General features: G+C 40.8%; 1 protein-coding gene across 6 annotated transcripts in view; it reads left to right on the top strand.

Moving 5' to 3' along the window:
- Positions 1-17,492, top strand: part of sema4d (sema domain, immunoglobulin domain (Ig), transmembrane domain (TM) and short cytoplasmic domain, (semaphorin) 4D) — a 45,284-nt gene that overhangs the window by 13,874 nt on the left and 13,918 nt on the right. For 2 of the 6 annotated variants that reach the window (XM_061060786.1, XM_061060784.1), the window contains exon 3: positions 2,944-3,002. The exons of the other annotated variants lie outside the window; for them this stretch is intronic. The gene's annotated coding sequence lies outside the window, so the exon portion shown is untranslated. The remainder of the gene's footprint in view (positions 1-2,943; positions 3,003-17,492) is intronic. 6 annotated transcript variants of the gene reach the window in all.

The raw sequence follows: 17,492 nt of genomic DNA, 5'->3' as shown, positions 1-17,492 counted from the left end.
CATAGTAAAGAGTCTGTATCAGCTGTCACTGGGTTTTGTGGGAGTCGAGGGAAGCCAAGTCAAAGTGTTTCCTAAGGATGTCGAGGGGGATGAACCCTTTGGCCTCGGGCTCATCAATCTTTGGCGACTGTCATCTTCTCCCAGCGGTCCATTGATGCTGTCAGAGGCGGGCAGGAGGCAGAACTTGTCGCGACGTGTATTTGTGCTTGCTTGCATACGTGATTTTTTTTTTTTTTTTCTATGGCTGTCCGAGTGAGAAAGTGGAAAAATTGTCTCCAAGCGGCTACATATTGAATCTATTAAGCACAGCATATGAACTTGATCAACACAAATAACCGTCCTCTGTGGCCTCGAATCTGATAGTAACCAAGACTGACCTAAACTAATGTACTTTAAGTTTATACTTTATCACAGAAGTGCCAAAAGCGATCTGAAAATGGATGAAATTCCAGACAGTTACACGCTGTAGATGTGCGTGCACATCCGCAGCGTTTTAGTCTTAAAGATCATCTGTTGTGTGAAGTGAACTGCCCATGTTTCTAGCCTGTAGTGTATCATCTCTGCTTAACATAATCTGATTATTCTTTTATACTGTAGATCAGGGGGCCTGCATTACTGTAGCTTACCCCACCAAAGCAAATGCTAATGAATCTGAATATTTGGGTTGATTTTGGTGACCTCAATTCGGGTGTCTGGGAGATTTGTCTATGTGTCCTGGGACAGCTTTTGATGCTGTTTCAGCATTATTTAGGATGATATCTGGTTAGTTTTTTATTCATTTTCAACAACATTTATCTTCTTTCCAGTTTTGTTTACTTTTTTTTTTTTTTTTAAAGAACATTGAGTACTTCTTTTCGGTACATCCATAGTTAAGTTTATTTTCCGCTAGATTACTGGTAGAGACGGTGACCAATAGTCCCAAACTGAACTGAAGTTCAGGTTCAGGCAGAGTAAATATGTAAGCCTGTTTTTTTCCACTCAAACAGAGTTGGATAGTAGTGGAATGTGGGAATAAAGCTTGTGTACTTGTGCAGGGAGAATGTATTCAACCTTGTTGTAAAGGGAGGCAGTCTGAGGGAACAGACTGGAAAGTGTTGTGAATGGAGGCCCAACCATCTGTCACGATGGCCATAAGAAGATTTCTACTTTCCTTTACACTTAGGCGCTCTAGTTTCCATGAACCCAAAAGAAAACCAAAGAATTTTTCCACCTGGCTGTTCAGCTATTGCTGCTGCTTATTATACCAGAAAGTCTTTGTTCTCGCATCGATTCATTAGTGATGCACAAGTCAGGTGCTGACACTGCACAAAATTGTCTAGGGCCTGAAACCCCAATTTTCTTTTTTGTTGTTGTGGGGGATTTGGTCCTCCATGAAATAAGAGTGATATTGTGTTTTTGCTGATTTTTGCCCGTTCTCAATTATGTACTCAAAATCCAAACCAAATTCTGTGAGAAATCATTAAATTAAATGGAATCTATCCTCACTGGTGCAGTCCTAATGACTGATGTTGCTGAGTTTTTCCAAATAGATCTCACTTTTTTTTCCATCCTAGTTTTATGGCACAGTAATGTTGATGTCAGGCCGTAAGCCAGTCACATTCAGTGATCCTTTGACATTTCATGTAGCTCCACCAGCAGATTAAATCTCTTCACGTATCCAGTGAGACATTCAAACATGTACTACACGGTGTGGCACAATTTTAGCTCAGACATTAGTGGTTACCAACAAAACAATCTTAATGATTCTATTAGTCGCCCAAATTTTTCTCTCTAGCAATACAGAAAACTAAATATTTGTGTGTTTGGTTGAAATTTCAACAATCTGTATCAACTTTAAAGATCTCTAGTGTCCACATCAGGTCAAGGGTTTTTGGAGCCACAGTGAAATACAGATTAGTTGATCTGAAATCTGATCTGCTACTACTTTTGGTTAGTTTTGTATAAGACAAAAAAAATGGCGGGAATGTTCTGATTCTTGCGAGGGAGGATTGGAACCCTCGACCGCTGTGATGACTACAGCCTCCGTACTTTGGGCGCGCAAGGTAACCACTAGCCCAAATTTGGGGGCATCTTCAGATTAAACTATGATTTTGTGGTGGATGAAGGCATACAAAAAAAAACATTAATTTGATAAAGTAGGATAGCTGTGTCAAAAAGAAAAAAAACTTGTTGCATTTTAGCCACATTCTTCAGCCTTTCAATGTCAAATTGATCATTTTACAAACTGTGCAACTTGATATTAAAGTTGGGCAGATTTAAGGATTGGCTGTAGCTGACCTCTCCTGGGATTAACCCACATATAGAGCAGACATAATTCAACGTGGCTGAACCGAGAGGGCTTTCTCTGTATTTACATCTGCTTGATCCACGGACATGGCTGCTGCTGACAGTCTTAAATTTGTACTCCAATATCTCAGACAGACTTCTAACGCAGGCAAACCTCTTCAGTGGCGAAAGACGCGGAAGAGGAAATGAATACAGCGGCACAGACCTCGGGTTCCTCACACAAGATAATGTTTATCATTTGGCTGCTCTCAATTCCTGTGTCCTTGGTTATGAAAAAGTTAGCACGGTATCCCGACAGACATCATATGATATCAGCGGCTTAGTGGCCTTTGGATATTTATGTCACTTTGTAATTATTTTGTCCTTCCCAGAATGCTTATCTAACTCATTTGCATATTGATGTGTGTGTGGACGGATGAAAAGATACTTGTGGTTGTGTAAATGTTTTATTTAATGGTTGATTTATTGTGCAACATGTGTTATCATTGATTCAACATCCTATCTGTCTAAACATGGACTAGACAGCGTACCATGCATAAACACTATACATGTTCACACACACACAAATACACACACTGCTTTCTCCCTCCTTCAACCACACACATCCTACATTACTGTCTTGTCTGATCTTTCTGTCTTCTTCCCCCCCCTCCCTAGCTTGAGGATTTTATAATTCTCTCCGGAGGAAGAGCGTCGCATCTTGTAAGGAGCCACAGGTCAGAAACTCTACTCCTCTCACTCCCAACCCCCTCTTTTTTTTTGTTGCTTTGCAGACCAATACTGAGCTGCTCAGCAGCCCTGCATGCTTCAACACGAATGCTGCATGCTTCTACAAACACCCCCCCCTGTAACCACCTCAGGGCTTTGATCCTCTTTTTTGAAATAATCCCCTTGCATGACCACACCTGGGCAATGCAACTCTGATTTCATTCTGCGTGGCTTGGGTGCTTTTGGTGCAAAGTATGATTTTATTTTTTATTTTTTTTAAATTGATGCTGTTCTTTTTACCCAATCAGTTCGTCAAGTTTCCTTATTTTTTTTCTTCAAGTTTTGATTCATTTGTTTTATACCTGTTGGAAGCAAGCTGTTGGTCAATGTTGTGTACACGCGCAGCTGCTTGCTTTCAGTGGCCTTTCAGACATCCAGCTTTGCTTTGTGCCTTTTCTCTGCCGTTCACTGTTTTTGAAAGCGCTCCTCCAAACATTGATTGTCCCCTTCATAGCTAAGCAACTGTAACAAGGCACAACAGTGTCTTTTCCAACTTGACATTTCTCCCAAACTGAAACAATGTGATGGGGACTCGCATAGAGAGGGTGTTTCTTTGTATACCCTTTTTAAAAACCAAACACACCAGAGTAAAGTAATGGATTGAGTGTTTGCCCCCCCCACCCCCCACCTCTACAAGTTTAGCTCAGTCTGCCTTACAAGTGTCTGATTTAAAAGACCTTGTTGTGACCTCAAGTGACCAGTCAAATATCTGTGATTTATTATGTAGCTCTGAGAAACATGCTTCTTTAAGGTAAAACCTGAGACTCATGTGGGCTGATATAGGAGATGCTACTCTAAAAAATTCACAACAAATTGGTCCAGCTTTGTATTGAACAGCCACATTTGATTTGACCGACAGAATAAAAGAATCAAGCAGAGCCCTAATTTCTGCGAGGTGTCTGGTTTTCCAAGGGGCCTTATCATTTGATTGACATTTTCATTTTTTTTATATTCCCTCCTCTTCCAATATCACTGGAACATGTCTTGCAGACTGGATGTCAGGTGACGTCTTCTGCCCAATAATAAAAAAAACCTCTCAGAATAAACAGTTAGGTATACGAGCTTGTCAGCGTTAAATTGATGCTGCAGAATGGATACACATAATAATATACATAATTGATGATGGGCTGATGTCTGTCAACAGGGCAAATATCAGTCGATATTGATATCTAACAGATACATCAGAGCAGGGATGGGCAACTTCGGTCACAGCAAGGGCCACATTCATTTAATTCTCACTGCCTGGGGGCCAAATTGTAGAATACAAAAACGATTACAGTCAATAATGTCTCCAATTTAACTCAACATATACCAGTGATCAAATATTATTATGCACATATTTCTGGTTTTCTTGATTTCACGGCAGATTCTGTCATGTTTTTCTTCATGTTTCCAATTAATTGATATGTAAAAATTGACCCGAGGGCCACGCTGAGGGTTGATGGGGGCCGCCAGTTGCCCACCCCTGCACCAGAGCATCTCTGATATTTGGTAACCAGAGTGCCATCTATAGCAGTAAGCTAACTTGACTTCTAATGCCAAGGAGTATATCTGTAGCTCACAAAGATTTCCAGACACAGAGATTATATTTATAAAAACATAGTTCTATTAAACACATTCACTGCTTGGGTGCTAAATTGTCACTTGGTCAGTAACAATAGCTATTCTGTTTGCTGCTAGCTAGCTTATGACTTGACAAAAATACACTGAGCCGACATATTGCCCTCCGTCAGTGAGAAATAAGAAGCCTGACTTGGTTTACTTCAGTCTTAAATCAAAGCCCTATTGTTTCAGAACTAATTTAAATTTTAATCATTTAATCTGCCGTTGTTATTGTAAACTGCATATATGTGCTGTGCAGGAATGCTTGGCATGCATAGCAACTGTAACTAAGGAAGAAGGGGCTTAGTTAATGGTTAGCTGACGACAACACCTGTTTCCCAGAGTTCAGTGATTAAAAGAAGACCTTCCATTATTTCTCTTGATTTACTCTTGTGATGGAAGTTTACCTGATTTTCTCAAGACACCGTGTTGTCATCTCCGCGAGGGCAGAAGAAGTGTGCCCTAAATCTGTCGGCCGCATCACGAGATGTCTGCGTGGTGACTGTTTTAAAGTTTAAGGCCCGGCCTTTGTGTTGTTTACCCCTCGGTGTGCTGTGAAGGAAACGGTGAACTCGGTGTTTTATCTCCTGGTATGCCAAGTTCAGGGGGACACACTGTTCGTGTTGTGGCAGCCTGTGGGTGATGGGCTGAGTTTTCACACAGCGCTCCAAAGGAGGTTTTTGTCTCCGCCGGACCAAAATTACCACCATGAAATCAGTGCCTGCTGAAGACTGTGCTGGGAGAAAAGCAGGAGAGAAAGGAGTCCTTCTTAAAGGATGAAAGGAGAGGGGAAAATATAGGAAGGTTTTTAGTGATGTTTACAGCCCACTTTAAATGTGCCCTGACTGGTGGGAAAGCCTAGTAACTGAAATATAAAAGACTGAGTTTTGTTTCTTTATTTTACTGTCGTTTTATTTCATTAGTGCATCAAATAAATCTGTTAGGGCGATCATATTTAGATATGTCCTTCCTCGTCACTTGATTAAAAATGCAGACTTATAATTCACTCTGGGGGCTGAAGTCACCTGCACTCGGCTATATTGCTGTTTATAAAAGCTACTACCAATGAGACTACCATTCACATTCTTGTTACCGCGAGGCCTTCAGCTGGGAACCACAAGACCTTCTGCTGGGCTTTCGCAGCTTCCAAAAATAGTCCCACATTATACGCCCCAAGGCCTCCCTGGCATCGCAGCAGCCTGGAGGAAACGACATCAAGTGAAAGGTTTATTACTCTGCTGTGGAGTGGTGGTTTTTATATGACCCCCTGACTATACGGTCTGCGAGTATTCACTCCAGGATAAGTGACAAAAAGCGAGGGCTTTTAGTTGTGCGTCAAGGCAGTATGCACCGTCCTCACAGCAGATCAGCTTAGCTTGGAAAGTTTGAGTTGTCGTCCTACAGGAAATATCTTCTTTTTTTTTTAAAAGGATGGAAAACAGGCATTGTTCTGCGAATAAAATAAGAAGCATGAAATCAATAATATTTAAATCTCTAAGTGAAAATGTTTATGTTCGCCTTCTTCACCCTGAACATTGTAGTTCTTACAGCTCTGCGTTAGTTGTTAATAGTGTTGTAGTACTTGAAAATGGGTCTCGAGACCACTTTTTGAAGGTCTCTGTCACGTCCCAGAATCGAAAGCATTTCTCCTCTGTCTTGTCTCAGTCTCAGATTTTAAATCAAGACCACCACTGATAGGCTATTTTCCACGTCATTACAGTGATTGGAAGGAAATGCCACTTTCTGAATGAACAAATAACGTCAATTCATTAAAAATGTCATTTTTATCCCCCCCCCGTTACGGTCGCAACCTTCCCGGTGTTTTGGTCTAAGCGAGTGACACGCCCACTTCACACAAGATGATGATTTTTCATTGATATTTCATATATATTATATTTATATATAATATATCATATATTTCATCCCTAAATGTTTTTGGTGGTCTTGGCTATGTCTTGGTCCTGGTTAGTGTGGCCTTTGACTACAACACTAGTCGTTACTCAGCTTATTTTTATAATATGAATTCTAAAAGTATTTAATGTTTTCACTACAGAGTAGCCAATTGCTTTATTCTAAAACTTTTTCAATAGCGTGCCTTTGTGTTCCAACCAATGAGAACCTTCTTAGCACTTTGATGAACTCCTTGACAATCAGTTTCTATGTGTTCATTATTAGCAATATTTAGCATTTTGCACATTCATGACAAATATGTACTGCCAAAGTTAAAGGCTTCTTTGTGCAGGAGTTATCTCTGGATAAGCTTCAGCTAACCGCTCATGACGCCGTCTGACAGTTTTAATCTGGTAAGGATGACGACATAGAAGCGTGCAGAAGTAGCTGCTTTTATGGAGGATCCTCAAAAGAGAATTTCCTGCATTGTATTTTAGCCTCTTGCAGATGTCAATTGTAAAACTCCTTCCTTTATTTTCTCCTTTTAATTAAAAGAAAGAGCGCCTGGTGATTATGTTTTCATGTTAAACTAAAGAGGCATATTTAGTCGCAGGACGGGGAACACCACACAGCACTCCTTGTTCCTCTAGTTAGAAAACTCCGCTGGTCTGTATGTTTATAGGGACGTTTTTTTTCTAATCCTACAGAGCCATGTGACTCGGGGAAAGGGTGTGTTGTTTTTAAAAAGCTTGCCATCGACAGACTAAATATACCCTTTACTGGACCTGACCCTTCATTTGCCTTTGCTGTGGCCACTTTAGGTCGACATGCTAGCTCAGCAGGGGCCCTACAACCCGTAATTATATAGGAGGGTTTCTATTTAACATCCCTTGTATAGTGTTGCCTTCACACAAGCCCTTTTCCTTAATTTAGACATTCGGGTTGTCACTGATGGATTACCTACATTGAAACTCTTCCTAATTGATTTTCTGTACCAGCGCACAGCCTGTTAAACATCAGACATAATCACGTGTGCCATGTAAAAAAAAATTCAGCTTTAAATTAAGGTTTTTTTGAATTAATATGCTGAATGTAGACGATAACGCCGTTAATCCCCGATCTGGCTTTTGTGAAGTTCAACTTCTCCTCCCATCTGTCGCCCAGGGGGAGCTCACCCAGGATAATGTACGCTGACTGCTGCATCATCTGTTGCAGTTTTTAAACACAATTTTCTCCATATGACCATCAGTCAGCTGTGCAGAGGAAGCTGTGCAGCTGTTCACTGGATTTCAGTTGTCTTGATGTTAACATGATGCGGCTTTGACATGGTGGCTTTGCACTTCACAGCTGAAGCCTGATGTCTGTTTCCACTGAATTCCACCGGGGAAGGGAACACTTTGGTGCTGTTTTATCCAGACAATTTGAGAAGTGGACAAACTGGTCTTGATAGGAAGGGGAGCTCAATTTTACGCATTAATGCCTGGTGGCAGGTCTAAGGGAGAACCAGTTCTGTCTACTGGGAGTGGAAATAAACAGTAAAGAACTCTTTTTATATGTTCAGAGTTATCACATATTTAAAAAATACTCAAAGCAACCTTTTAATGTCAGAAGTTTTTTTGGCAGTGATTTTATATTTTAAATCCAGAATATTGGCATACCTGAAAGAGAAACTATATATATATATATATATATATGGACTGATTTGAATGTTTTGAGTTTATCAATCTAGTATGGCATGCTGTAGTCTGACAAGCAGGCACAAAGAGGAACATGTGGAAGTACTCTGACAAAGTCACAAAATAAATGTGTTGTGGTGGCATTGCAATTTTTAACTCAGTTCTCGTAATTTAACAAGTTAGATTACAAACTAATTACTTAATGCGAGGTGAAATTAATCAAGGTAATTTGATGGCAACAAATCCCCAACTCGTTTTATTTAACTTCAACATATTTTGTTGTAATTAGGGCTAGATGATAATTTTTTTTAAAGCTGTGCTTCAAGCTGAATTTCAACACTTGATTGCAAATAATGGCATTCATTAATCACAGGTTTACATTTCCAAATTCTGCATTTCAGAACCATTTTTGTTATGATTTAATTGTTTTTTGGAAGTTCTTGAAATTGGTAATGCCTAGGGAGGTAGTGACTCATTTCAATGTTGATTCAACAGAAATTAAAATTCAGACTAGTCGACTGTTCTGAAGGTAAGAAAACCCTCAGAAAACAGTCAAAATTGAACCCAATTTATTTAACACAGAAGAACCACAATAAGTGTAGCGCATTGAATGGCTATTTGAAAGAGCTAATCACTGCTGCTGGAAGACCGATTATTTGCCTCAAGTGATGTCACTTGAGTCTGTATCAAGAAGTTGGAGTTTGAAAAAGGAAACTTAAGAACTATGGGTGTTAAGAAAGAAAGAAGAGAACAAACTCTACTCATCTGACTGTTACAAATACAGTCAGATGGAGGAAGCCTTAATCATAGGATGGAAATGTAATCGTCGCATGGAGTTGTCACCAATACTGAGAGACAGTAAAGCCATGAATGTCCACACTTGAAATGTCAAAAACGGTTCATCAGCCTGTGGGGAAACGCAACCCAAAACTCTGATGCAGCTGGCGGTGTTCTAAGATGAGCTCCCTCTGTCTGTCATTTCTTCTCAGAGGGATTTGATGCCCGCAGTTGGCATTATCATGTACACATGTGAGCGTGCTCCAGTCCCTGCCACATCTAACACCAAACTGCATTAATCTGCAAATGACATTGGAGCTGACATCTGTCTCCATCAATGTGTCATCCTCTGTGGTCTCAGTATTCTGTTTCAAGTAAAGGCTCTCTCTCCCTCCCACTCTCTCCCTCTCTCTCCCTCTCTCTGGCAATTTCTGGGCCTGGACAGGCCTGGCTCCAAATAACCGAGAATACCCCTGGAGAATAAAAGAGCAAGGCCAAGTGCTGTTTAACAAATAAGTACAAACATAAGAGTTGGTTTTAGCTCTGTTTTTTAATAATGTAAAACCAGCCATAAAAGTTTGATAAGATTGCCATCCAACTGCATTATTTCAACCCTGAGTTAAATGTCATGAATGCAGATAAGTTCTATGTTTTACACTGCTGTGTGGTATACTTAAGGCAGTTGTGTTAAGTAAGAATATTAGATGATAAATCAACAGATTTGTTTTTAACAGATTCATTTTTCTAAGCCATAGAATGTCAGAAAATGGGAACTTAGTGTTGTCACGCTCTCACAAGTTCCCCAACCATGGTGACATTTGATATAGTTGTTTTGTCCGACAAATAAAATGGATTTTCATAGAAGGCCGACAGCACCCTGATTGGTATAAACTGTCAGTTCTGTTATCACCACTCCCATAGCTGGGTGGGTGCTGTACAGATGGTACGCTCGATTAGGTCAGCAAATAAAGTTATTCGCCAAGAAAATGGGTTGTATGCACACAGTTGGAAGTTTATCAGGTAAAATTAGATGGAGCTAATACTGTGTAATCTGAGCTGTTCTGTCTGTATCATGGGTATAATTCTTAAACTTATTTAAAGTGGTGTTGTTCCAGCGTCACGATCGTTTGCAGGATGAAGCTTTTTTTCCAAGATATATCTTTGGGGCCTTTTATTGGATTAGGACAGCTGAAGAGAGAGAGACAGTAAATGTTGGGAGGAGAGAGAGAGAGAGAGAGAGAGCGGGGATTATATGGAGCAAAGGGCCAAGGTCGGATTCGAACCCACGGTCTCTGCGACGAGAACATGGGGTACACGGGGACTGCAACAAAACCACTTGGCTTTTGGCGCTCCAGGATGCATTGTAAGCAGAGGTTTGGTTTTTCGCTTTTGTTCTGTACCTAGTCTTGTGTATTTGTCTGCCCAGTTATGTTTGTTTGGTTGTTACAGCTGTTTCCTATTTAGCATGTTCGTATGTGATATGATTATTATTCTTGTACGGCTGCTTCCCAGTACGACCACATAATCCTAACTCTAAAAAAGCTGAGCACCTTGAAAGCAGAGCTAATTTATTATTATTTTTTATTTGCAGGACCGCATTAGTTTGAGCTGTTTTTTCCTCAAATAAATGAACAATATGGTTTACTTTTGTAGTGATAGGAACGTGGATACTTCTTTAGGAAAGTTAGTGTGTTCCACAGCTTGAAAATGTCATGCTGAATTGCCAGAAGAGAACTTCTTTCCACCAAATGAACTACTTAAAGCACATTTCCCATTGCACAGTTTGTTTTTGCGTGGTTAGGTCCATTGCTAATATAGCAACAGACGGAGCAGGGAAAAAAAAAAAAAAAAAAAAGGCAGCAGCAGCCTCTTGGCGTGCTGCGGCAAAAAGGAAGAAGAGCATCTCTGTGCATTGATGCTGATGATGAGTGAGTACATGGAAAAGAGAGCCAGGGAGGGTTTGGAGTTGTTGGCAGGCACTGAATGTCCAAATCCCTCACATCACCCTTCATCACCCTCCGTACCCTCACCATCCTCTCTGCTCGCAGGATGTGGAGCTTCTTTTCCTGCACGCTCTGCATTTGAAATGAAGTGGGAAGTGATTAAACCACTATGGGGGTCTTATGTGACAAGTCACCCTACCAATTCATCAGGGATTAAGTGATCTGTAAGTCGGAGACAGTGGTTAAGTTTTTATACATCAGTCTGCTCTAACCTTATGTCTTCATAAAATACCTTTTATGACACACTTAAGCCCTCCATTCATTTAATAAAGTCATACATGCACTTTTACAATACACTTTTTGTAAGATCAATCTGTTATCCAAGATCTGCAGGAGAGGAGAAGTGTTCTGATTTCCAAATTTAGTCGAGTTGTATCTTCTTCTTTCTTTCTTCAGTAGGTGTTGTTTGGAGAACCAAACAGACAAACCGCATGACCCAGAATTCAATCCTGTAACCAACCACCACACTGATTTTGCATTTTATACATCTGTGGATGATTCTCGGGTCTTTTTAAAATACTTGAAGCACAGGAAACGATAACAAAAGTTTTGGCAAAGATATCCAATCTGGCAGCCATCAAAAAAAAAAGAGGTCACATACTTGTGAGACATTCACTGTAACATATCTGAGATTGACCGTATGATCAAAACAAAAACAAAAAACAGTTTTTGACATTTTTTTCAATCATGAAACTCCAGGGAAAGCAACAGAGCTTCTGAGAACTACACTCAGGTTTTCTAGGTTTTTCCGATCAGTCATGTAAGAGATTAGGGATTGCAGAGCCATGACTTTGTTTTCCCCCCCTCGTTTCTTACCAGCCAGAGGATCTGGTTTGTACACCCTATGCCCTTTACACTTAGAATGCTGGCTGTGTTTAAAGGCCATAGGTTGTACAAACGTGACTCTGTATCTCTTTGTATCATTTTGTCCTTTACAAAGATACTGCTCTGCAAGTAACCAAACTTTCCCATTTGGCTTTACTCAAATGGGTTATTATGAAAGATTGTATTTGTAAGAGGCTCTTCTATAATCCAGCAGTCGTTGTGGTCTTGCGTCATTAGGAAACAGTGTATGTCCCCCTCCCGCCCCGGCCAGTCAATAAATCATATTTAAAGGTTTGCATGCCCTTAATGACTTCCATGGCATAAGCACATCAAAGCACTTCCTAGATAAATCAGATTAATTGAATTCTTTGATTCTCGCTAACAGATTCAAAGTCCTCATGTACAGAAAGGTCAAGCTCCAGTTTCCCCCACTCTGCCCCCTGCCCTCAGTGGGCAGCCCGCCAATGTCTGTGCCCAGTTACCAGCTCAGTGCTGGGAACCCCAAGGCCCCGAGCAGGTGTCAACCACCCTGCCCAGCCAATAGAGCTGAGAGGAGAACACAAAGGTTTCAAAGAGACCTGCCAGCATGGCAACCGTCTTAAATATCCCCGGCCAGTGTGGCCACTCCTCTAAATCTCTCAGCAGCAGAGGGTAGCTGCCAGTCTGCTCTTTCTGCTACTGTAGCAATGCGTCAAGGGGTCTGAAGCTTCTTCTTTTTTTTTTAAGCTTTGTTTGCCCTAAATGGGGCTCAGAGTGGTTACAGTGATAGAGGGCGTCAGGAGTGCAGGGATAGAGGGATAAGTCTAGTTTGAGGATTTTAATAATGCAGCGTGCCACAAGAGGATTTTTAGAGAGAAATTTTGTCTGTCTGGGCTTTTCACTCTGGATTTAGTTTTGTTATCTCATCCATTCACACTGCGCTGACATCACTCTCTTTCTTTCCCTCAGTCTCTGTCTTACAGAAACAGCTTCTGCTGCCGTCATCAGACATTTTATTGTTCTCATATTCATGCAGCAGCCTTTTTTCGCTGTGTCACTCCGAAGTTTTATTGTTTATACTGCTGTGTTAAAGGTTGTACGAGTCATATTAATTGAGGCTGTCTGACAAATTCTTATCACTTCATTGCTATTTAATTCATGAGCGACTGAAATGACAACGGATGGTGAAAATCCGGCCATTTTCAAAGTGAAACAATTTTTTTTTTTAAATTTATAAAACCTTTTCACCCGACTTTACCTGGAATTGTTTCTGCCAGGTGTGGTGAAAACAGAAAATACTCAGAAAAATTCACAGCAAGCATCAGGCGGCTGTGATGATGAAATATCACACAACAACTGCACGACCAGTGTGATCGTAACGCAAAAAGCTGCTTCGTACTGTTTTCTACTTACCAGTATGTTATTTTTCCACTCGTTTGTTGATACTTTCAATATGTCCAAATACACGTAGCATTGATATTAAGGCAAAAAAACAACAACTATCATCATAGTGTTGGACTCTGTTGCTGTGCTGCTTTCTTGGATTTCTACAGCGTTGTCTCAAGTCATGTCTTGCCTCCTGAGACCCCTCCCCTCCCCTCCCCCCCCCTCCCCTCGTCTGACAGGGAAAGCTTTACGCTGTGAGGGGTATCTGTGAATTAGCAGCTTGGGAAGGTTTCAGGGGCAGGTTGACCGAAAAGTTTTCTAGCCATGTTCAGGAGTCGGGGCACACTAGCGGTTAGGTCGCGCCCCAAAGTATGAAGGCTGTTGTCCTCCAAGTGGGCGGTCGGGTTCAAGTACAACCTGGGGACAATGTGATTCCTCTTTCTCTCTCTCTCTCTCTCTCTTCTGATTTCCTACTATATCAGCAGCTGTCCTTTGAAAATAAAATGTAATAAAAAATGTCACAAAAATGTCACACAAAAAATAATTAATCATTTGGAGGCCGTGGTTATGTGGTCGCGTTAACTTTTATCTGATGGAAGCTTTTTTTTAACCTAATGTATTGTTTGAAGTTAAATACAGCCTAAATTGCCTCCACACTGAACTATCCTTAGTCTACTCTTTTGCAAATAAATTGATCGTAGTGAACTTATTAGAACTTCAGAATTCTAGCGAATCAAAACATCTTGTAATTGGTTCAGTGTTTATGGGGTTTCCAACGTGCTGTTTTAACATCAAATATGGCCAGATAGCCTTTAGTCTTTTCATTGTACTTGATATATTTCTGTTGCTCATTTACCAAGAAGCAGCTTAGTGATGACATTTGTCAGCCCTTGAATTCAGTGGAACCACAGAACAGCGTTTACATTTCTCATCGTGAGTGTGATGTCAGAGTGAACAAGGTGAATGGAGCATCTTTTACTGGACGCTTCCACATCCAGATCTCACGGGCCCATGTGATCTTTAAAAACGCTGGCTTCAACTCGGGGTTAAGCTGTCCTGGCATTTAGATTGGCAAGACTGTAAAAGAACTGGGTGAGAGGGAGAAAAGATGTCTTTCTCTCCCTCCTAGTCCTCTATCCTCCCTCCTCTCTCTCTCTCTCTCTCTCTCTCTCTCTCTCTCTCTCTCTCTCTCTGTTCATTGTGGAGCACTCTGCAGTGATGATGTGGATGTGATGGGGGTGGAGTGGAGTAGGAGGCTACCCTCATCTTCAGTAAACAATAGGTCCTTGTGTGTTTGACCCCCTCTTCAGCCGAGTGGAGGCTGAAGCCGGGATGGAATTCCATCTTCGCCAGATTTAGACGGTGGAAACCCTCACACGAAGAAAAGAAAAAAAGAAATACAAACCCCAGTATTAGGCGGGTCATTCCTCTGGGGCAATTTGTTCTAACTTACAACCACATCAATAATCAATTACCAGTCTCTCCCTTTTTTTTCTCTCTTTCTGTGGTGTCCCTCATCGATTGTCTGTTCATGCTCTGCCACATGATATATCTCCCCCTCCGCTGGGTGACTGATTACTAACCTATATTTGAGCCACAATGGTGCTACTAGGTCATTAAGAAGTGCTCGACAGGCATTTTATTTTAGCCTTTGTTCTGTAATTTTAGGTGTTAAATCTGAAATGAGGACAAATGACCCATGTAGGAAGTCAAACCCCTCACTTCATACTTGTAAGAGGTTACCTTTTTATTTTGTTTTCTACTTATTGGGTGTTGATTGTTACTTTGACTAACATGAATCTTTTCAGTAGTTTGAATGTTCATTAAATCCTCAACACGGCTAGACTGCTTGTTGGTTCATGTGAATAAGAACTGCCTTCATCCTCGTCTTACAAGACATACGATAACCTCTTTATCCCCTTCTTCGCGTGACCGACCCACCCTTTTTTTTTTTTTTTTGCGGAGGTGTGCTGCGGGTACTTCACCTTCTTTTCATGGCCCGTCGACGACAAAACCAGAATAACCTGCTTTGGAGCCAGATCACGTTACCCTCTCGGAGGAAATCACCCGACCTGCCCCCGAACCCACCTGCCTCCTGCTTATTAAAACAACACTGAGCACAAATGCAGGCTCCACGGCGCTCCGTCGGCGACCCAGAGCAATCGCGTAAAAGCCGACTTCAACTGTGTTAAACGAGAGAAAAGCCAGAGTACAAAGCCGGAGTTGTGCTGACGCCGAGCACACCGCTCCTTTCACATGATTGGATCGAGAAAAGGAAGCGCGTTATCCTTATTATTGAATTATATCAGTTAATTACTCTGTGAGTTAATGCCATCTCAGTGTTGATCATATTAACAGAGTCATGACAATGTAAGAGGTCATCAATATTTCGTGCAGGTCTGAATGAATTTGGTCTGGGGGGGGGGGGGAAATTTGACCACAAGATTATCCTGCATGTGCTCCCACTGCAGTTAATTTGGCAACAAACATTGCATGTATTACAAGCAGGATTGAGAACAGATTTAGAGATTTATTTTAATATTTTACTTAAGCTTTAAAGCATGAGCTCACACACACACACACACACACACACACACATACTTTTCTGCTGACCTACAACAGGCAACTTGGAATAGGGTTTGATTTTCCAGAAATTATTACCATTTTAAACTCGAGTGAGCTGCAACAAAATGACTTCAAGCACATTTGTTGTTATAAAAACTTTATTATAACATATTTGCTGCTTATTACCTTTTTAATCAAATCACTTCTCAGCATCTTCAGAATCATTTACTGCTTTTGCCAGTGTCCAGACTATGAAGTGACTTGCACTTTCAGGGCCCAGTGCTGAAGACAAAATCCAGGACTTGATTACAACGTGAGGGTTTTATTGAATATGACAACACCAACATCCTGAGGTGGGTCTGGATATTTTAAAACACGTACACAAATGGTCCAGAGGAGCCTAATGGAGTCCTTATCAGGCACATCCTGCACCAGGGGAGAGCTGTGAACAGGCTGAAAGATCACAATGCTACACAAATTGGCAAATGGAAAACAACACCCATATCTGATTAGAGCTGATGGATACCAGCGATGCTGTCGTCATCATCATAATCATAATCATTGTCATTGTCGTCACGATCCGAGGCAAACAGAAACACAAATCAACAGAGCAGAACAGAAATGTAAGTTTCAATAAGTATAGGGGGGATTTACTTAAGCCTGCTGTGTTGCATAATGATCATACCAGTAAACTGAAGTGTCAAACAGCAGTCATAAGACGTTCAACATTAAGAGTTACAACACACACTTTCATGTCTGAATGTCAGGCAGACTGGATTTAAGTGCATGACTTTATGCTCACGACACACAAAAGTGTTTTTTTCCATCTCTGCTATGCCAGGTCAGCTTCATGTGCTGTACCCCGCCAGCAACACGACCCGCCGTGCCTCGTTCAGATGCAACTCCACATCTTGTTTTCCTGCTTTTTGTTGTTTAACCCCACGTTTCTAAAATGGTTCTTGCTCAGCTTACAAGCTTGGAGTTGAATTTCAGAAGAAGAATGTGTGCAAGAATGCAGATGTCAGAGTTGTTTCTGATCACTATCAAAATGTTTCTTCCTCAGTTTGTCTGTGCGTGAAACAATGACTACTGACTCATTGACTGGAAAGTGAGAGGACAGGATTAGCACAAGTTCCTCATTTAAATCCTGTGAACTTTAATAGTTGAGATGTGACTAATATGTACTTCTAATGCCACATCAATAAAGCACATGCAGTCAAAGAGATAAAATAAAGATATTTGACATTTTACATGATATTATACAAGGTGTTAGGAATAGCAGTTTTAGGTATTATCACTTGAAGGATGCAAGTAGTAAGTTTCATTGTTGATAAATTATTTTTTCCCTCAGATTTATGAATTTAGTCAGAATCTGTGTATGAAAAAGAACCCACCAAACCCTCTGATATGACATTACGAAAATACAAACGAAAAGCTTAAACCAGGTCATAGTTGCATCTTCTCTTTATAAATTGCTGCAATCCCTTTTTTTTTTTTAACTGCTCTTAATTGACAAATCATTTCTTTGCGTCATTGTTGCAACTCTTGTGTAATGTGTTCTTTTTTTCCCTCTTTTTCTCATGATAAATATATATGTATTTTCTTGTGAGAACATAATCTTCACATATTTCTCTGATTGTCTGAGAGGCGTCTTTTCATTGATTTCATTGGAGTGCGTGTGACGTCGCACACTGACCTCCTAAGCGATACTAAAGAGGATGAATCAGCTCTGCCA

Source organism: Labrus mixtus, chromosome 17 (genome assembly GCF_963584025.1).
Source record: "Labrus mixtus chromosome 17, fLabMix1.1, whole genome shotgun sequence".
Lineage (NCBI taxonomy): Eukaryota > Metazoa > Chordata > Actinopteri > Labriformes > Labridae > Labrus > Labrus mixtus.
The sequence above is the reverse complement of the archived record's forward strand: the minus strand, read 5'-3'. Positions and strand labels throughout refer to the sequence as shown.